This window comes from Pelophylax lessonae (assembly GCF_965119305.1).
Source record: "Pelophylax lessonae genome assembly, chromosome: 9".
NCBI lineage: Eukaryota > Metazoa > Chordata > Amphibia > Anura > Ranidae > Pelophylax > Pelophylax lessonae.
Window position 1 is genome coordinate 220881270 of NC_138776.1, and position 22515 is coordinate 220903784.

Here is a 22515-nt window from a genome sequence, read left to right on the forward strand (position 1 = left end):
CTTGTTGCGCTGTTTTGAGTACTCCACCAACATGGCCAGTGGCGATGACGCCGTTCTTAGCTTAACTATCCCACTTCTATGCCTCCTTGAAAAAACAATTCGGGCGATGATGGAAGAGGATGTGGCACAGGATGAGGAGGAGGAGGAGGAGGATGAAGAGGTAACATTTCCAAGGCTTTCAGGGCAGTCATTCGCAAGGGGCTCCGAGGGTGGGTTCCTGCACACACAAACGCCAGGGACACAATTGTCCAGCAGGGGCACAGTTCTGGAGGATGAGGAGAAGGAGCTGGAGGGGAGGAGGAGATGGAACCATGTTCACAGCAGGGTGGCCACCCAGGCCAGCTCATGGCCATCACTGGTGCGTGGCTGGGGGGATACAGAGGACACGGACGATACACCTCCCACAGAGGACATCCTTTCGTTGCCTCTGGGCAGCCTGGCACACATGAGCGATTACATGCTGATGTCTCCACAATGACCGCCGAGTTGCCCACATTCTAACTTGTGCTGATTACTGGGTGGCCACGCTGCTGGATCCCCGTTACATGGACAACGTACCGTCCTTAATTCACTCACTGGAGCAAGATACGCGAGTACAAGCGCACGCTGGTAGATGCCATGCTGCTGGCATTCCCACCTGACAGCGGGGCCACAGTGGAAGCACAAGGCAGAGGAGGAGGAGGAGGAGGAAGAGGTCGCCAACGAAACCAGGGCACCGCCAGCACCTCAGAAGGCAGGGTTAACATGGCCGAAATGTGGAAAATGTGGAAAAGCTTTGTCAGCACGCCACAACAAACAGCAGCACCAGCAGCTCAGATGGAACGTCTTACCAGGAGGCAGCATTTTACCAACATGGTGGAGCAGTATGTGTGCACACGCCTACATGTAGTGAATGACGGGTCTGCCCCCTTCAACTTCTGGGTCTCCAAATTGGGCACATGGCCTGAGCTTGCCCTTTACGCCTTGGAGGTGCTGGCGTGCCCTGCAGCCAGTGTATTATCTGAACGGGTATTTAGCACGGCTGGGGGCGTTATAACAGACAAGCGCAGCCGCCTGTCCAGAGACAATGTGGACAAGCTCACGTTCATTAAAATGAACCAGGCATGGATCCCACGGGACTTTTCCATACCTTGTGCAGAATAGCGATGGATACCGACCTTACCCACCCATTGTTCCATTTTTGCTCTTTCTCACTCTTTTGGGGTGTACCCTCATTTAAAATTTGTGAAAAGAAGCAGTGTTGGCTACCTCGTCCTCCTCAGGGCCAGATTAACGTAGGGGCTATTGGAGCTGCAGCTCCAGGCTCCTACCTTTTATATAGGCCACGGGTTGGCCATATTCACTGTTACCGCTCTTCTGTCACTTGTAAACACAGAAGTCTGGCTTCTATGCTCGCTTCCCCAGGCAGCTCCCTCAGAACCTCCCCACACAGCACGAAGGCCGGACAAGGAGGGACAGTTGCCGATGCATGGATGTGTTTATGGGCTTCAGAGACAGCATCCCATGTTGAATTAGGCATGCATGGCTGCACCCTTCCTCCTCTGGGTGCAGGGTGCATGCCAAGGCACGGCCCTTAAGGCCCTTCAAAATCCTCAGCACCAAGCCCATGATGCTCTTAATCCGGCCCTGGTCCTCCTCCACCGCCGTTTCCACCTACACCGCCCATAGGTGTGCGCAGACTATTGCATTAGGGTGTGCACCCCAAAGTTTAAATACACATGCATGTGTTTGCCTACATGTACATGGCCCCGATACATCACTCTCCCTGCTGGCAAAGTGAAATAGAGCAGAGCAGGTCCGAGGGAGATCTTTCCCATCTCCTCACTGGCAAACAGAGCGATAATGCTAATGTGCCCTAGGTGATTAGGGTGTGCCCAGGTACACCCGGCACACCCTGTGCGCATGCCTATGACACCGCCACATCCACCACCACCTCAACCTCCCTCCTACTCCATATGGGCCTCGTCCTTCAGAGATGAAGAACATTGTTTTATTTTTCTGTTTTTTTTTTTTGTTGTTTTAAGTTATTTCCCTATCCACATTTGTTTGCAGAGCACTTGCCATGCTCTTTAATACGTTTTGCTGCCATTTGCAGCACTCTAGCCCTTTCCTTTGGTGTTTTAGAGCCATTTTAGTGCCTGAAAGTTCGGGTCTCCATTGACTTCAATGGGGTTCGGTGTCCGGGACTTTTTTTTAAAGTTCGGCCTAACCCGCCGAACACGGACATTCAGGTGTCCGCTCAACTCTGTTCCTGTCCAAACCTCATGTTTCATTGCCTCATCTGCTAATTGAGTTGGAGAAATTTCGTTCCATGTCAGGCTTGGGGGTGAACCTTTCCAAATGCTCTCTTATGCCGATTAATTTACCAAATTGGATGCAAGTCTCCATAAGAGAGAGTTTTTCATTCACCTGGTGTTCGAGATCATTTCGATACTTAGGGGTTCAAATCACTCCTCATTATGAATCACTTTTCATTTCAAGTTTCCCTCCGGTGTTTAAGAAACTAGGCTTGTTGTTAAAGGCGTGGTCCTCGTACCACATTTCGTTCCTGGGCAGAGTCCTGGCTACGAAGATGATTATTCTACCAAAGGTCTTGTTTTTTTTCAGGGCCCTCCCGGTCAGTGTGCCTGGGTCCCATGTTATCTCTTTTCAGCGGGAGATCTCTAAATTCATTTGGAATGGTAAAAGATCTAGATATAATAATCATATTCTCTATGCCCCCCAGTCCCTGGGTTGTCTGGGTATCCCAGACTTATGGTCCTATTACCTCTCAGCTAAACTCATACAAATTGCACAATGGAATGCAGAATCTGATAGCATCCCCTGGCTCTCTTTTGAACAGGCATCAGTCTCCCCGTGCTCTCTCTCGGCTGTTCTCTGGAGTGGTTCACACCCGGTCAACTACAGCTCATTTGCCAAAAAAATAATCAATCATCTATACCAGTTGTGGTTAAAATTGAAGACCCCCCTTAATCTAATGTCCCAAGTCTATCCCCTTTTTGGGACATATTGGTTCCCATTCACTCCCGCTGAGCAGAGATGACTTATCTCCATGGATAAACAGAGGCCAGGTGAACTTTAAGAAACTCTCAGTGGGTAACATTTTTTGTACCTTTGAACAACTGGTGGACCTGCATAAACTCCCCAGCTCTAAAAGGGACCACTATACCATGTTATTCGCAAGGCCCTCTATCAATGAACCCACCATTTACGGTTTTTGAGAACATATGTTCTTCCTCATCCAGAAATAGAGGGCTGATATCATTATTATACTCGCATCTAGTTACCCTCACCCTCCCAGATAAACACAAGTATATGATTAAATGGGAGCAAGACCTTAACTGTGTTTTCTCTGTCCCTGAGTGGCATCATATGATATCCAACATGCGCAAATGCTCACGTTCTAGTGCATGCAGGGAGACTCCTCTTAAGCTCTTTCCCAGATGGTATTTGACCCCCTCCCTGGTTCACACCTTCTACGGCTCAGTTTCCCCTCACTGTTACAGGGGCTGTCTGGAGGAGGGTAATCTACTCCATCTCTTTTGGAGCTGCAATCTCCTGCGGCCCATCTGGGATCAAGCTCAAAGGCTCATATCTAAACTGGTAGGTTCATCGGTTTCTCTCTCACCAAAGGTGTGTCTACTTTTTGTGAAAGTCCCAGGTGTTCCCAACTCTACCTCCAATCTGATACACACATTGATGTGTTCCATTCACTGGATGATTGCCCTTAACTGGCGATCAGACACCTTATTGTGGCCTCAGGTACTTTCCAGAATGGAATGCATCAAGTTAACAGAAAGGATCTTTCATTCCCTACATGGTTCAATGATGACTTTCCATGCTAAATGGGATCTTTGGGATGTATGTGTATAGGCTTTATTATGCTTCAAGAGATATATAGTGTGTTTTATATGAAGGTCTTGACCCTATGCTGGCAACGGTCTATTTGATATGCTTTTATTTTATGACCAGTGTTCTTTTGATATATGCAATTTTCTCGTTTTCTATATGCATTGTATATTTTTGTATGATGATACATGGTTGACCTGTGTTAATTTTTTTATGACTTTCTAATAAAATCTTTTGTAAACAAAAGAAAGTATAATGAGAGGAAAAGATGGGGTAAACCCAGTGGGAAAACAATAAGTCTCACAAAAGACACTTTAACCACTTGCAGACTGCCTAAATTACATTTACTGTGACAGGTCGGCTCTATTGCATAAAAATCACGTACCTGTACTTCATTTTGTGCGATAGCCACTATATGGCACCATCACACTGCTGGAGGCACAATCTCGCGGTGTATGGCTAACAGGGATGTCAGTAAATGGGTCTGGCGGACCCGATGCCGCTGGCCACTCACGATCGTTCTCCAGAGAGGCAGAATGGCGATCTGCCTATGTAAACAAGGCAGATCGCCATTCTGACAGGGAAGAAGACAAAGATCTTGTGTTTCTGCTAAGCAGGAACACCGATCTGTCTTCATCCAGTCAAACCATCTCCCTCCACAGTTAGCAAGCACCAGCTAGAAGCACACTTAACCCTTTGATCGCCCCTGATGTTAAATCCTTCCCTGCCAGTGTCATAGTAACAGTGCATATTATTAGCACTGATCACTGTAATAATGTCACTGATTCCCAAAAAAGTGTCAAAAGTGTCAGTTAGGTGTCCGATCTGTCCGCCGCAATGTCGCAGTCCCGCTAAAAAACGCTGATCGCCGCCATTACTAGTAGTAAAAAAGTAAATAAAGATACCATAAAAATATCCCATAGTTTGTAGATGTGATAACTTTTGGGCAACCCAATCAATATATGCTTATTGGTGCGATAGTACACAGCGCATAAATAGGTATATTTAGAAAGGTGCAAAAGTGTGCAAAAATTTGCAAAAAAATTATATATATATATATGTAAAGTGATCTAATATTGCACCATCAACCCTAAATGCATAAATAAATCAATAAATAAATAAATATTCACTAAAGTGCAAAAACAGTGCTTTTTGGGATTTTATTTACCAAAAATATGTAGCAGAATATATATTGAATATAGAATTCTCCCATTCTTTTGGAACTCTCTACCCCAATCTGTCCGACTGTCCCCTAATCTATCCATCTTTAGACGATCCCTGAAAACCCTTCTCTTTAAAGAAGCCTACCCGGCTACTAACTAATAACGCTGTTTCACTTGCTCCATCCCCCACAGCTATTGCCTTTTGTATCAATTGACCCTCCCTTTTAGATTGTAAGCTCTAACGAGCAGGGCCCTCTGATTCCCTTTGTTCCAAATTGTAGTGTAACTGTAATGTCTGCCTTCATTTTGTTAAGCGCTGCGGAAACTGTTGGCGCTATATAAATCCTGTATAATAATAATAATAATATTGGCCTAAATTCATGAAGAAATTAGATTTTTTACATTTTTTTATTGCATATGTTTTATAGCAGAAAGTGAAAAATATTGTTTTTTTTTTTTCAAAATTGTTGTTCTTTTTTTGTTTATGGTGCAAAAAATAAAAACCGCAGAATGGCTCAAATACCACCAAAAGAAAGCTCTATTTGTGGGGGAAAAAAGCATACATTTTATTTGGCTAGAGAGTCGCAATTGTCAGTTAAAATAATGCAGTGTTGTATCGCAAAAAACGGCCTGGTCATTAACCGGTTGCCGACCGCCGCACGACTATAAACTGCGGCGGTCAGCCCCGGCCAGGCAGAGTGACGTATCGGTACGTCACTCGCCTGTCACTGACTTGCGAGCCTATCGCGGGCGGGCGCGCGCCCGCCGAGGCGCGCGCCCGCCGCGGCTCGTTCACAGGCAAGTCAGTGCGTGTGACCGGCGGACTCGATGTCTGCCAGTCACACTGCGATCGCTCCTGTGAAGGGAGAAAGACAGAGCAGCTTGTGTAAACAAGCTGCCTGTCAGTTCTCCCTGTGTAAAAGTGAAGATCTGTCCGTTCTACTATGTAGAACGGTTGATCTTTGCTTTTACACCAATAGGAATGTCCCTACACAGTAGAAAGCACGCCCCTAGGACACACTTAACCCCTCCCTGTCCAATAAAGTTAACCCCTTCCCTGCCAGTGTCATTTTTGCAGTAACAGTGCATATGTATAGCACTGATTACTGCAGTAATGTCACTGGTAACCCCAAAAGTGTCAAAAATGTCAGTCAAGGGTCCGATCTGTCCGCCGCAATGTCGCAGTACCGAAAAAAAAATCGCAGATCGCCGCCATTACGCGTTAAAAAAAAAAACACCAAAAATGACAAAAATCTTTCTCTTTGTTAGTAAACGCGATAACTTTTGCGCAAACCAATCAAAATACGCTTTTTGCGATTTTTTTTACCAAACATAGGTAGCATAAAACAAATTGGCCGAAAAATGTTAAAAAATTTTGATTTTTACTTTTTTTTGTGGGGAATTTCATATAAAAAATGTGAAAAATATTGTTATTTTTGCAAAATTTACGCTCTTTTTTTGTTTATAGCACGTGATCAAAAAATCGCACAGGTGATCAAATACCACCAAAAGAATGCTCTGTTTGTGGGAAAAAAAGGACGTCAAATTCGTTTAGGTACAGCGTCGCACGACCGCGCAATTGTCCGTTAAAGTCACGCAGTAAAAAATCGCAAAAAAACCCCTGGTCCTTTAGCAGCCAAATCCTCCGGGGCTTAAGTGGTTAAGGGGGTAAAATCTTCCAGGGCTGAAGTGGTTAAGTTTCCAAAGATCAATACGAATATAGCAGGCCCATGGACTCCATACCTGCTCATATAATTTGGTAGTATCATTAATTATGCTAGCAAGATGTTCATTAAGCATAATTCAAGACCCCTTGCGCTGAAACATTATGATGGGGGTTCGCTTACATGACCGAGCTATAGTGAGCTTAGCTGCCAATAGCATAAAAGAGATCAAATTGCGTGTGGAGTAAGGAAGCTTCTCCAAATATTAATTTAGTATATGGGGTAGTTGAGGTACCAGTGCCCTTTCTTAATAAAGCAAATACCTTATTCCAGAATTCCCTTCATTTAGAACATTCTCACCAGACATGATACATGATACCGTAAGAATGGCAACCTTGAAAACATAATGGGGAGGAGGCCGGAAATAACCTCGAAAGATAAAAAGGGACCATAAACCTTCTGGTCATAACTTGCACATTTGTTTCCACCAGAGAGATATTCAAAATGCCCTTGCAAGCTAAATGGTAACAGGTATGCCAATGGTCCTAATCGTTCTCAAAAGTCCAAGTCCCACACCCACATACAGGGCAATTTGTCAGTGGTGTCGAGCAACAGCCTATGAATGGTAGAGATCCCTCCTCTCTGGCCCACATCTTGCATGCACCATCTCTCCTAGGGAGTTTCCTTCGGGTCTTTGGTAACCCCTGGTCCCAAGGAGCACGCAAAATGGAAAATTTGGTAGAATCAGTAGAGCCCAGAGGGAGGCATTTTAAACTTGGATCTTAAAGTGTAAAATGCCTAAGTGTAAAAAAAAAAAAAAAGAGAATCCTGAGTTCCCTTAATGCATGAATAACAGCACATTGGTTGTGCTGTGTAATTTGGCCCCCTGTATCATATAAAATACCTGGCTGATCCTGCCAGTTTCTGCCCTTCCCTCTGTAAGCTGATCACGGTTAAACATGGCTGCTGAGCCCTGATACCGTGGTCAATTTACCTGCCTCCATCATCCGCAGCTCTCCTGTCTCTCCTCTGTCCTCCTCGGCCATGTGTCTGTGGTCATCAGGACCCTGTGGTTGACTGCATGGTCCAGTAATGTGGAAACATTGACTTTCATGGGATGGAGAAGGGCAAGGATGGCCAATTCGTCCAAGTTGGCATTTATATGTTTGACATGGGGGTGACAGGAGATGGGCCTATGCTTGCCCATACTCTGCGTGACCCCATCCAGATGCTCTTTTCCTCTAGCAAAGCCACAGAGATGTATAGTAACAAAGTAGAACTACTTAAGTACTGTACTTAAGTACCGAAATGCGGTATCTGTACTTTCCTAGAGTAGAATTTTTTTCTCCTACTTCTACTTTTACTTCACTACATTTTTTCGATGATTTCGATACTTCTACTCAAGTATTTTTTTTTTGTGCTGCATAGTTACTCGTTACTTTTAAAAAAATTACCACTGCCAGAACAGTAGATGGCAGGTTGCATAAAGCTCAAAAAAATGCGTATAATGTCATTTGTAAATCAGCGCATACGAAAATAAAGGCTGTGTATAATAAAAGCTGCTATACCAAATCTTTCCAATAAAAAGAAAATATGAAACAAACAAATAAATGGTGCTACAGCGCTTAAAGTGCATCAAGAAACTACTAACAAACACAGGTTAATCATTTGAATAAATCATTTGAAATAATAAAAACAATATGATGTTCAAACTTTTGACTTATTTCTTTAAGAACTACATAACACAGTACTTGTACTTCTACTTTCAGTACTTGAGTAGAATTTTTTTTTCAAAACTACTGGTACTTTTTACTTTTAGTACTTAAGTAGCAATTTTTTTGAAAAAACTACTTGCAATACTTAAGTAAAAAAAATGTTGAATACTTTAGTACTTCTACTTAAGTAACTTTTTCTGCGAGCACTTCCACTTCTACTCAAGTAATTTTTTGATCGAGCACTTGTACTTTTACTCAAGTAGAAATTTCGAGTACTTTATACAAGTCTGCAAAGCCATAGGGTAGACCTCTGACATGGGCCACACAAGTAGAGAAAAAGCGCTGACAGGAGAAGGCTAACAGCCGTTGGTTTCCACTGACAGTGCCCTAGTGTAACTCTCCTGCGTTTTTATAGTAAGCTGGATTTGCAGCTGCAGAATCTCCACTCAGTAGTCATGTAGAGATGTGTTGAATTACCAGATCCAACTCTCCAGACTCATCACTGTGGACCCGCCTGCTTCAGCATACAGATATACACACACTCAATAAGATGTTCCTGGAGTGTTAGGATGTATATGACAGTATAGAGGTGATGTGCTGAAGGGACAGGTGTGAGCAGTGATAGCAATGATAAGCACTTGATAGTAATGTTCAGGAGAGTAGTAGACGGTAATAGGTAGGATGTAGATAGGTTAGTAATCATGTATGGTAATAGGTGGTAAGGACAGCAGATGATATACAGGAGAGACTAACCCAGTGCAAGGATAGATGGTAGTAGACTCAAGAGCTAGCAATCTATGTAACAGTGCAGATGATAGAATTAGTAATGCATAGATAGTAACAGTCCTTAATGTGCAGAAGTAGATAGTGTAAGTTTGTTATGGAGGAATCCCCTGTGGGGTACTTATCACTAGTAAGGTTAGTAAGTAGAGGGGTCCGGTAGTGAGGGAATGATCCAGTAGCGAGATACGTGATCAGTAGCGAGGTTCCGGTCTGTTCCAGGTAAAGAGAATAGCTGGAGGCTCCGGCCTACAAATCAGGTAGCGAGATACAAGATCAGGAAGTGAAGCACAGGGACAGGTAGCGAGATACAAGTCCAGGTAGCGTCAGGCATAGCTGTATACTGGCGGGTTGAACGAACACCCTGAGAGAGAAAGCCGGCGATTGAAATAGCCGCCCAGAGCGGCGCTCAGCGATGACGTCATACGGCTTAAAGGTACATGCGTTCCACCTAACTAAAAAGGTGGGACGCAATATGAAAAGGAAAATGGGCAATAAGGGTACCAAAGGTACCAGAATCTTACAGTACCCCCCCCCCTTAAGGCCGGCTCCGGAAGGCCTATAGCACTGGTTTCTCCGGGTATTTAGAGTGAAACCTTCGTATAAGCCTAGGTGCGTGAACATCAGAAGTATCCAACCAGGTGTCGTCTTGGGGTCCATAGTTCTTCCATCTTATGAGATATTGGAGTCTTCCTCTGTGGATACGAGAATCCAAAATCTCCCTAATCTCAAATTCTTCTCCGCCTTCAACTTGTATTGGAGGTGGAGGCAAGATGGTAGGCCTTATTCCTTGGTTAGGAACATGTGGTTTCAGTAGCGACACATGAAAGATGGGATGTATTCTGAGATCTGCCGGTAAAGTGAGTTGTACTGCAGCTTTTCCAATGAGTTTCTTAATTGGGAAGGGTCCCAGAAATAAAGGTCCAAGCTTTTTGCTAGGGATCTTTAACCTTAAATTTTTCGTCGATAGCCAAACGAGGTCCCCAATAGCATATTGAGGAGAAGGTCTTCTACGAAGGTCGTAGTACCTTTTTTGTTGAGTATGAGCGTGTGAGATGGTGGTATTAAGTAAACCCAGAGAGTCTTTTATTTGGGTAAGATAATCCGAGGCTACTGGGTTACTTGATGGTAGGATGCGTGGTGGAAGAAGTGTGGGATGAAACCCATAGTTTAAGTAGAACGGACTTTGCTTAGTAGTACTGTGGGTTGCATTGTTATAAGCAAATTCCGCCAGAGGGAGGAGGTCCACCCAATCATCCTGTAGGTATGAGGTGTAGTAATGTAGATATTGTTCAATGCACTGGTTGACTCTTTCACTCTGTCCGTTGGTCTGAGGGTGGTAGTTCTACTATAAAGTCTAAGGACACAACTTCCCATGGAACCTGGGGTATTGGTAGACTGCAGAGTAGACCAGATGGTTTTGTAGTGTCAATTTTGGACCTTGCACAGATGTCACATGAAGAAACAAATTTTTGTACAGACGTCTTCATATCAGGCCACCAAAACTGCCTGGTAAGCAAATTAAGGGTCTTAGTCATACCCATATGTCCTGCCATAGGCACATCATGTGACAATTCCAAGATCTTGGGGCGCATAGTAGGGGGTATGTAGAGTTTGTCGTTGTAGTAGAGGAAGCCTTCTGCATCAGTAGTTAGTTGTGGTGGAGGTGAATCCAATCCTATACTGTGCAAAATCTCTTCCTTCAGGGAACGAACAACACCAATAATACGTTCATAGGGTATTATAGGAATAGAAGGAACTTCAGCGCAGTTATCTTCGGTTAATCGTGATAGCGCATCCGCTTTTTTGTTTTTGTCTGCAGGTGTGTAGGTCACTAGGAAGTTGAATCTTAGGAAGAATAATGACCATCGTACCTGCCGGTGGGAAAGAGTTTTGTTAGCCTGAAGGTATTGAAGATTTTTATGATCTGTATATATGAGTATTGGTAATCGGGTACCTTCAAGTAAATTTCGCCAATTCTCTAGTGCCAGTTTTATGGCAAGCAACTCTTTTTCACCCACTGGGTAATTCACCTCTGGGCTGCTTAGTGATTTAGAGAAAAAAGCAACTGGGTGGAGTGGTGAAGTATTTGTTGGTCGTTGGGAGAGAACTGCTCCTACTGCCATGTTTGACGCATCTACCTCCAGAATATATTGGAGGGATGGGTCTGGATGGCATAGTATGGGAGCAGAAGTAAAGCTTGATTTTAACAAGCGGAAAGCTCCATTTGGTTCTTCTGACCATTTGAATGGTTTCTTTATACTTGTAAGTTGTGTGAGAGGTCTCACAATAGCAGAGAAGTTCTTGATGAACTTCCTATAGAAGTTTGAAAATCCGAGGAATCGCTGTAATGCCTTACGAGTTGTTGGTATAGGCCAATCCAGAATACACAATATCTTGCTCATATCCATCTTGATTCCGGTTTTAGATATGATGTATCCTAGGAATAGTATTTCTTCTTTATGAAATAGGCATTTTTTTAATTTCACGTATAGGTTGTGTGCGAGTAATCTGGATAACACAAGTCTTACATGTTTTATATGTTCAGACAAAGATCGAGAATAGATAAGTATATCGTCCAGATATACCACAACACAGACATCAAGTAAGTCTCTTAAGATGTCATTTATGAATCTTTGAAAAGCTGCGGGAGCATTACACAACCCGAAAGGCATCACAAGATATTCGAATAATCCGTATCTGGTTCTGAATGCTGTCTTCCACTCATCTCCGTCACGGATTCGGATTAGGTTGTATGCCCCTTTTAGGTCCAATTTAGAAAAGTAAGTAGCCCCACGCACTTGTTCAATGAGTTCAGGAATGAGCGGTAAAGGATAACAATCCTTTATCGTAATGGTATTTAGTTGCCTATAGTCAATAATAGGCCTAAGACTTGAATCCTTAAAAAAAAAAAAGTCCTGCAGCTGTGGAAGAAGTAGAGGGTCTGATGAACCCTTTCGCCAAATTCTCATCCAAGTATTCCTTGAGATGAGAAAGTTCATCCTGTGAAAGAAGATAAACATGGCCGAAAGGCAATTTGCTATTAGGGAGTAGATCGATAGAACAATCATAGTCCCTATGGGGAGGCAACACTTGAGCATTTTTCTCAAGGAAGACTTCGGACAGATCCTGATAGCATAGTGGTGTAATCTCATCTGACACCACAGACAGAATCTTTCCATAAGATGGGAGGTTACACGTGATCTCGCAATAGTGAGAAGGGAAGGTTAGAGTCCGTGTTTTCCAATCTATGGTTGGTTGATGTATGTGTAACCAGGGAAGTCCCAAAATAATGGGAAAATGTGGTGAAGGTAGTACATCAAAAGTGGTGGTCTCCATATGAGACTCGTTAGCAGTGACAAGGAGTGCTTGTGTCTGATTGGTGATTGGACCAGAAGATAACGGAATACCGTTAATGAAACTAACAGAGACAGGTTTAGGTTTTGAAATAATAGGTATTTTATTTAAAGTAACAAATTGTGTATCGATATAGTTCCCACAAGATCCTGTGTCGATCATAGCCTTGGTGGTGATCCTAGTCTGGTCCCACTGCAATGTTAAATGAACAAAGAGGTAGGGATTAGAAAGGGAAGTCGTTAATCCCCCTAGCAAGACATGTGAACACTCACCCTCTTTTTTGCGGACAAGGGGACAGACGCTTATCAAATGATCCGGGGATGCGCAGTACATGCAGAGATTTCTGGATCTTCTCCTGGCTCGTTCAGTGGTCGATAAAGGTGGGCGTATGGTTCCTACCTCCATAGGAGTAGGGTCAACGGCCGAAATCCGAGAAGGACTGGACAATGGTATTCCCATTTTCTCAGCCTTTCTTTCTCGCAGTCGCGTGTCAATGTTGATACTAAGTTGTATTAAGGCATCTAAAGTGCCAGGTAAATCCGCTCGGGCGAGCTCGTCTTTAACGGCTTCTGACAACCCGAGCCTGAACTGAGTTCGCAGAGATGTATCATTCCACCCTGAATCAAGGGTCCATCTTTTGAACTCTGCTACAAAGTCTTCAACAGGTCTCCTTCCTTGTTTTAAAGCCCTCAATTGGATATCAGCAGTACTCTGCCTATTGGGGTCTTCATATAAGCTAGCGAGTTCCGCTAGGAATAAGGGATAGGAGTTGAGAAGAGGATCATCTTTCTCAAAGAGAGAGTCTGCCCAGGCCCGTGGATCACCCGTTAAATATGAGATAGTGGTACAGACTTTAATTTGATCAGTAGGGTAAGTACGAGGTTTTAGCAAAAAAAGCAATTGACATGCGTTTTTGAATTCACAAAATTTTTTCCGATCACCTGTAAACACTAGAGGAGGGTTTATTTTAGGTTCAGGGGGCTGAGCAGCAGTAAGCTGTGAAAGACGGGTTATCTGCTGTCTCAGAGTCTGATTTTCATCTTTTACTTCAGTAAGCAAGTATTAATGAATTTACTTTTTGTGTTAATTGTATCACTTGAGTGGGTAATTCTGCTGAATCCATTTTTTAGGTTCGTTCAATCCATAACGCTCCTGCGTTTTTATAGTAAGCTGGATTTGCAGCTGCAGAATCTCCACTCAGTAGTCATGTAGAGATGTGTTGAATTACCAGATCCAACTCTCCAGACTCATCACTGTGGACCCGCCTGCTTCAGCATACAGATATACACACACTCAATAAGATGTTCCTGGAGTGTTAGGATGTATATGACAGTATAGAGGTGATGTGCTGAAGGGACAGGTGTGAGCAGTGATAGCAATGATAAGCACTTGATAGTAATGTTCAGGAGAGTAGTAGACGGTAATAGGTAGGATGCAGATAGGTTAGTAATCATGTATGGTAATAGGTGGTAAGGACAGCAGATGATATACAGGAGAGACTAACCCAGTGCAAGGATAGATGGTAGTAGACTCAAGAGCTAGCAATCTATGTAACAGTGCAGATGATAGAATTAGTAATGCATAGATAGTAACAGTCCTTAATGTGCAGAAGTAGATAGCGTAAGTTTGTTATGGAGGAATCCCCTGTGGGGTACTTATCACTAGTAAGGTTAGTAAGTAGAGGGGTCCGGTAGTGAGGGAATGATCCGGTAGCGAGATACGGGATCAGTAGCGAGGTTCCGGTCTGTTCCAGGTAAAGAGAATAGCTGGAGGCTCCGGCAGCATAAGACAAGGCTTGTGAGCATGCGGTAACAAATCAGGTAGCGAGATACAAGATCAGGAAGTGAAGCACAGGGACAGGTAGCGAGATACAAGTCCAGGTAGCGTCAGGCATAGCTGTATACTGGCGGGTTGAACGAACACCCTGAGAGAGAAAGCCGGCGATTGAAATAGCCGCCCAGAGCGGCGCTCAGCGATGACGTCATACGGCTTAAAGGTACATGCGTTCCACCCATTTTCTTTTTCATATTGCGTCCCAACTAAAAAGGTGGGACGCAATATGAAAAGGAAAATGGGCAATAAGGGTACCAAAGGTACCAGAATCTTACACCTAGCCAGGGAGCACTAAGAGACTTTCTTGTAAATAATAGGCAAGTTAATTGTAAATCAAAAGCAATAAAACAGAGCAATCCAGATATAAAAGCAAACCCCACTGCTACAATGTGCAGGGGGTAAAGTACCTTTTAAAAGGAAGCCTCAATCAATCCTCCATGATGAAATCTGCACTGGAGCCGTGAAGTTTGCAGCAGGCAGAAGAGGACTCTCTCCAATGAAGGAGGGGAGGTTTTTTCAGGGTGGTGCAAGAAGCAATCCAGCCGTGTGACCGGGATGGGTGTCAATTGTAGCATGCCTCGGCCATGGGACGCTCCGGTCCGGTCACAGTCAGCCTGCTGCGGCGCTGGATGATGACGTCCTTCACCGCGATGAGACTCCGGGCACCAGGGGGGGGGGGGGGGAAGGAAGTCGGAGGAAGAGGCAAGCATCTAAGGGCGGTCCTGTCGCTATAGCAACATGTTTCGCGCTCCTGCACCTTGTCAAGCCGCAGCAGGCTGACTGTGACTGGAGCGGAGCGTCCCACAGGCAAAGCACGCTACAATTGACACCCATCCAGGACACCCGGCTGGATTTCTTCTTGCCCACCAAGCGGCACCCCGAAAAACCTCCCCTCCTTCATTGGAGAGAGCCCTCTTCTGCCTGCTGCAAACTTCACGGCTCCAGTGCAGATTCCATCGCGGAGGATTGATTGAGGCTTCCTTTTAAAAGGTACGTTACCCCCTGCACATTGTAGCCAGGGCTGGACTGAGCATTGGGCACAGCGGGCATATGTCCGGTGGGCCGCCAAGGGTATTGTAATTGTAATGGAAGACAAGAGACAGTGACACTAGTGTCCGGCCATTGCTTGCCTCTCCGCGGCCGATTCCGCGGAGTCTGAGGGCCGCGGCCGCCGCATTACCGCAATCTGGCCGCCTGCCACTGTCCCCGACCCCGCATTACGGCAATCTGGCCGCCCGCTATCCCTGACTCCACTCCCCACTCCTTGAGTCCTTGCTAACTTTGCTCAGCTCAGCTGGCCTGGCAGCCGGCTCCGCAGCGACATCCAGGCTCCAGCGTAGCTCAGGAGGGGGTGGAGTCGGTGGGTGGACCGTGTGACCGACCGTCATGTGACTAAGGCCGGGGGTGGAGCTAGAGGCCGGCGGGGACCCCATGCTGCCTTTTCACAGGAAGAAGCGGGAAGTGACCGGTGCCGCACACCGCACAGACAGACACTGACAGTGTGTCTGAGTGAGTGAGTCTGTCTCAGTCTGAGAGTGAGAGACAGTCAGTCAGAGTGTGGAGTCCTGTGGAGGAGTCGTCAGAGTGTCAACTTGCAAGTCTAGTGCCTGCCTGCCTGCCCTGGAGGAGCTGCATTAACACCAGCACTGCACCACCCACGACCAGGACAGGAGCCAAGGCCTCAACAGGTAAGGAAAGTAGCCAGCAGCACAATTTACAACACCACAGACCACACACCACTGTCACCGCTGGGATTTGTGGTTCTGGGTGGCCTCCGGCAGAGCAGGGTTCTGGTCTGGAACTTCTGGCTTAGCAGCAGGCAGGCCACAGGTGTAAAAAACAGATAACAGCTACACACTGTCACAGCACTGCTAGAAAACATGTGCCATGCCAGTTTGCTTGTTACATGTGATGTGACAGCCAGGTGCACATTTTCAAGTTGAAAATGTGCACCTGGCTGTCACATCACATGTAACAAGCAAACTGGCATGGCACATGTTTTCTAGCAGTCACAGTGTTGTAGCTGACTGTTATCTGTTTTTTACACTTGCGGCCTGCCTGCCTGCCTGCTGCTAAGCCAGAAGTGAACCATGCTCTGCCGGATGCCAGAACCACAAATCCCAGCGGTGTTGTCGTGTTTGTTTTTGTGCCCTTTCCTTACATGGCACATGTTCTAGCAGTGACCGTGTGTAGCTGTTTTCAAAACCGCTACACACACACTGTCACTGGCTGCTGCTAGAAAACATGTGCCATGCCAGTTTGCTTGTTACATGTGATGTGACAGCCAGGTGCACATTTTCAACTTGAAAATGTGCACCTGGCTGTCACATCCCATGTAACAAGCAAACTGGCATGCCGCATGGCACATGTTTTCTAGCAGCAGCCAGTGACAGTGTGTGTTTAGCTGTTTTCAAAACCGCTACACAAGGTCACTGCTAGAACATGTGCCATGTAAGTAGAGATGCACCGAAATTTTGGCAACCGATATTTTCGGCCGAAAATGAGCCTATCCCATTTCTGCCGATAAGAAGTTAAAGATGCCGAAAATGTATGACCGCTACTATGTGTAAAAACTGAGCCCTTCACTTCCCTGTCATCTCCGGGTATCTTTGCTGACCGATCTGATCTGATCCTCTGCCGGTGTAACGTTAAAAAACCATACCCCGTGAAGAAACCATACCCTCGTCACTTCCTGTCTGAAACATCTGAGCAGCGCAGCGGTGCGCATGCTCAGAGCCCCGGATACCTAATTGAACATCAAAGAATTTGACAAGTGCGCATGCTCGGAGGGCATGAAATAATCACGGCACTGTGTCTAATGTTATACTTGCGGCGGGTACATTAAAACAGTTTGGCTGCAACATCAATCATCTCCTCTCCTATCGCTGTCACTTCCCTGATCTCCCCTAATAAATATAAAAGCGGTGGCGGGTGTATGAGATGTAAATGACGGCTCCGTGATCCGCTTTTATATTTATTAGCCGAGATGAGGGAAGTGACAGGGGAAGGAGCGGAGATGATGTATGTTGCAGAGGAGCTGTTTTAATCTAACCGCCGCAAATGTAAGTACCGTGAGAAATCCATACCCTCCGTAGGTGCACCGGAAGTGACGAGGGTATGGTTTTCTCACGGGTATGGTTTTTTCATGGAACATCGGCGCTGGGCGCTTCATTGTGAGCTACACCGGTTGCTAGGATGGCCGGCCGAATGGAATCTAGCAACCAGTGACATCCCGGAGAGAAGACCCAGCATGCACAGCAGAGGAGGATCTCGTCCTCTGTGCCTTTTACTGAATCGCTCCACCCACCTCCTTCCTTCATGTGCTGTACGCTGCGGAGGAAGGTAATGTGGCTGTCTGCTGTGTTGTTTTTCTTCTCTCTCTCTCTGCCATACATGTACTTGTGCAGTCACAGCGCAGCCTATACAGGTGTATAGGAGGCAGCAAGGGTTAACCCTCAAAGGCTACAAATAACAGAGAAGCACTGGTATTAAATGTAAAGGCTGCAATAAATAAAGCACCCCTATCCCCAGTATGAATAAATAAAAAATAAATAAAAAACTTTGTCCCCTTTTTTTTTTCCTTAAAAAAAAAAAAGATTACATTTCCAATCACAGCCAGTGCAGCTTGGCATTGGAGCTCACCCCATTTTAATTGCAGCAGCACAACCTGCTTGTAGATCCAAGTCAAAAGCATCTCTCTCTCTCTCTCTAGTCTACAACCTGCATCCTCTAATAAGGAAGTACATAGTGCTGCTCGAGAAGAACTACAAGTACCAGCAGGTCCCGTCACTACTCCAAAGTTATACAGATAGCAGAGCATAAGTTCCTATAGGTAAAAGCCATCTCATTCAGTCTACTACCAGCATGCAGGAATTGGGGTGATCTGAGGTGTGAAGGTGCAGGAATTGGGGCTGATCTGAGGTGTGAAGGTGCAGGAATTGGGGTGATCTGAGGTGTGAAGGTGCAGGAATTGGGGTGATCTGAGGTGTGATAGTGCAGGAATCGGGGTGATCTGAGGTGTGAAGGTGCAGGAATTGGGGTGATCTGAGGTGTGAAGGTGCAGGAATTGGGCTGATCTGAGGTGTGAAGGTGCAGGAATTGGGGTGATCTGAGGTGTGAAGGTGCAGGAATTGGGGTGATCTGAGGTGTGAAGGTGCAGGAATTGGGGTGATCTGAGGTGTGAAGGTGCAGGAATTGGGGTGATCTGAGGTGTGATAGTGCAGGAATTGGGGTGATCTGAGGTGTGAAGGTGCAGGAATTGGGGTGATCTGAGGTGTGAAGGTGCAGGAATTGGGGTGATCTGATGTGTGAAGGTGCAGGAATTGGGGAGATCTGAGGTGTGATAGTGCAGGAATTGGGGTGATCTGAGGTGTGAAGGTGCAGGAATTGGGCTGATCTGAGGTGTGATAGTGCAGGAAATGGGGCTGATCTGAGGTGTGAAGGTGCAGGAATTGGGGTGATCTGAGGTGTGAAGGTGCAGGAATTGGGGTGATCTGAGGTGTGAAGGTGCAGGAATTGGGGTGATCTGAGGTGTGAAGGTGCAGGAATTGGGGTGATCTGAGGTGTGATAGTGCAGGAATTGGGGTGATCTGAGGTGTGATAGTGCAGGAATTGGGGTGATCTGATGTGTGAAGGTGCAGGAATTGGGCTGATCTGAGGTGTGATAGTGTAGGAATTGGGGCTGATCTGAGGTGTGAAGGTGCAGGAATTGGGGTGATCTGAGGTGTGATAGTGCAGGAATTGGGGCTGATCTGAGGTGTGAAGGTGCAGGAATTGGGGTGATCTGAGGTGTGATAGTGCAGGAATTGGGGTGATCTGAGGTGTGAAGGTGCAGGAATTGGGGTGATCTGAGGTGTGAAGGTGCAGGAATTGGGGTGATCTGATGTGTGAAGGTGCAGGAATTGGGGTGATCTGAGGTGTGATAGTGCAGGAATTGGGGTGATCTGAGGTGTGAAGGTGCAGGAATTGGGGTGATCTGATGTGTGAAGGTGCAGGAATTGGGGTGATCTGAGGTGTAATAGTGCAGGAATTGGGGTGATCTGATGTGTGAAGGTGCAGGAATTGGGCTGATCTGAGGTGTGATAGTGTAGGAATTGGGGCTGATCTGAGGTGTGAAGGTGCAGGAATTGGGGTGATCTGAGGTGTGATAGTGCAGGAATTGGGGCTGATCTGAGGTGTGAAGGTGCAGGAATTGGGGTGATCTGAGGTGTGATAGTGCAGGAATTGGGGTGATCTGAGGTGTGAAGGTGCAGGAATTGGGGTGATCTGAGGAGTGAAGTTGCAAAGCTCACTTGATTTCTTACTATTATTCAAGCGGTTTACAGCAGTTACTTTATATGAAGTTGACAGTTGTTTTTTATGTATCTGGCACTCCCAATTTCCTTGAAAACATTTTTCGGCACACTGTGCCCAAAAAGGTTGTCTACCCCTTGATTAGAGTAACCCTCATCTTGTGCTGCTTCATACTATTTTTAGGACTCAACCATCAAAACAGGATTTAAAGTAAGACAAAAAAAACAGCATCATATGGCAGCTCTGATCTAAATTGGACCCAGTCTGTCAGATTAAACTAAAAAAAGGTACCGTAATTGAATCCAAACATCCTGGAACAAATTAAAATCCTGTCATCAACCATCCCGACTAATGTCACGGCCCAGCCACGCCCCCGCCACGCCCCCCTCCTGGGCTGCTCAGTCCAAAATGCCCGGGCCTATTTTTTGTCCCAGTCCGGGCCTGATTGTAGCAGTGGGATTTGCTTTTATATCTGGATTGCTCTGTTTTATTGCTTTTGATTTACAATTAACTTGCCTATTATTTACAAGAAAGTCTCTTAGTGCTTCCTGGCTAGGGCACTGTCAGTGGAAGCCAACAGCTGTTAGCCTGCTTCTGTCAGGGCTTTTTCTCTACTTGTGTGGCCCTTTTCTGTTGCCCCCTTCCCAAGGGGTTATCCCACAGCAGCTCAGGATCGGTCAGTCACTGTACTCTTCAACATCACCAATTGGCGAGCGCCGGATCTTATTTTATGGCTTACTAGACCTCTGACACCCCTTGATATATAGTCAACTCTCTTGCTGGATGAGATAATGTGTAAACTGGAGGCAAAGGTAGAAGGAGAGGAGCTGGAAGGAGGAGGAGCATTGCCCCTGACCAGAAGTCAGGTTCAAAACTTTGGTCAATGATGGCTTTGGCAATATAGTATGGAATTATGGAGAAACTCCCGACGAACAACCCAAAGTTTGGGATACATCTGAATGGCCGAAGAGTGAATGTTAAGTCAGAGTCTAAGTTCAGACTGAACACTTAACTCATCCCTACTAGTGAAACTTCAAATTGCAGAAGAGGCCTAAAACCTACTGATTTTACTAACAGGGGAGACTTTTAAATGCACTACTGGGGGTTAAAAAACATAGTTACATATTACATAGTTACATAGTAGGTGAGGTTGAATAAAGACGATAGTCCATCCAGTTCAACCTGTGTAGGTGTGTGTGGCTGTAATCATCTCACATACCCCTGAATGTTCTGATCCTTGAGATGTAAGTCTAAGAGTCTTTTGAAAGCCACCATACTACCCGCAGAAACCACCTCTTGTGGTAGAGAATTCCAAAATCTTGTAGCCCTAACAGTAAAGAACCCCCCACGTTGCCTGAGGTTAAAACGCTTCTCCTCTAATCGCATTGTATGCCCTCGAGTCCTCATGCAATCCATTCGAATGAACAGCTTTTTTTCTAAGCTGGGATCCCCATTAAGATATTTATAAATTGCTATCATGTCCCCCCTCAGACGTCTCTTCTCCAGGGAGAATAAATCGAGCGATTGTAGACGCTCTTCATAGTCAAGGTCCTCCAATCCCCTAATTAGTTTAGTTGCCCTTCTCTGGACTCTCTCCAGCTCCAACACATCCCTCCTGAGGACTGGCGACCAGAACTGGACAGAATACTCCAGATGCGGTCGGACCAGAGTTTTATAAAGTGGAAGGATTATAGTCTTATCTCTGGAATACATCCCTTTCTTTATGCATGCTAATATTCTTCTGGCTTTGGCAGCTGCCGCTTGACATTGCATGCTGTTGCCTAATCTATCATCAACCAAGACTCCCAGATCCTTCTCCATTTTTGATTCCCCCAGGGGTTCTCCTCCTAACGTGTATTGTGCTTTTATGTTTTTAGTCCCCAAGTGCAAAACCTTACACTTCTCCACGTTAAACCTCATTTGCCATGTCGTTGCCCACTCTGTAATTTTGTCCAGGTCATTCTGTAGGATATCTGCTTCATGTTGTGCAGTTATTGCTCTGGCCAATTTTGTGTCATCTGCAAAATCTGATATCGAACTACTGATCCCAACCTCAATGTTGTTTATGAATAAATTGAACAAGGTTGGTCCCAGGACTGAGCCCTGGGGCACCCCGCTTACTACCTCAGACCAGTCTGAGTATGCGCTGTTTATGACGTGTTTTAACTAGAAATTTAGCTAGCACAGTTGTCATATTTTACAGAAATTACAGTTTAATACCAAATCCTTATTTTTAAACATACATGATTACATTGAAAACAATCTTACCTTATTTTTAGGTTTAAAGACCCCGATTCTGCTAAGTAAACAGATGGAACTTGTAAGTTACAAACAATCAAGAACACTAAAACAATATATATAAAGGGAAATGGGAGAGGGTAAGCAAGAAGAGGATGGGGGTTGAAAAGAAGGGAGAAAAGTAAAGAGAAAGGCAAAGAAAGTGATTTGTATGCATCTCTTTTTCTATTAAATGAACTGTGTATTGTGTGTACACAGTATTGATGAAGTGAGCTCACCTGAATAGTTGTTGTCCAGCATGTGTTTCTTTATCATATACAGTTTAATAGCAATGAAAATGACAGAAAAAATGGCACCCAAACAGGCTCCAATAACTGCATATTTTATGTCTAAAAAAAAAAAAAAAGGAAAACTGTCATTATGTTAAGATGATGCCAAGTGTAAACATGATATTTCATACAACTTTTTCTCCTAATTAAATTTTGATTGGAAAGCATTGATCTCCAACATGGTAATCTTTAAAGTGCTTGTAAATGAAGGACATTTTTTACCTTATCAGGCTGGGTTCACACATATGAGAATTGGATGGGGGTTTTCCCGCATCCAATTCCCATGATAGGACTG

The 22515-nt window shown here is 45.1% G+C and overlaps 1 long non-coding RNA gene across 1 annotated transcript in view; it reads right to left on the reverse strand.

The window, feature by feature from the left end:
* Positions 1–22287, reverse strand: part of LOC309563708 — a 176692-nt gene extending 154405 nt beyond the window's left edge. Inside the window, exons 1-2 of the long non-coding RNA XR_014225731.1 lie at positions 22170–22287; positions 21922–21949 (exon numbers count right to left, since the gene is read on the reverse strand). This is a non-coding gene — a long non-coding RNA (uncharacterized lncRNA). The remainder of the gene's footprint in view (positions 1–21921; positions 21950–22169) is intronic.
* Between the last annotated feature and the right edge of the window lie 228 nt (positions 22288–22515).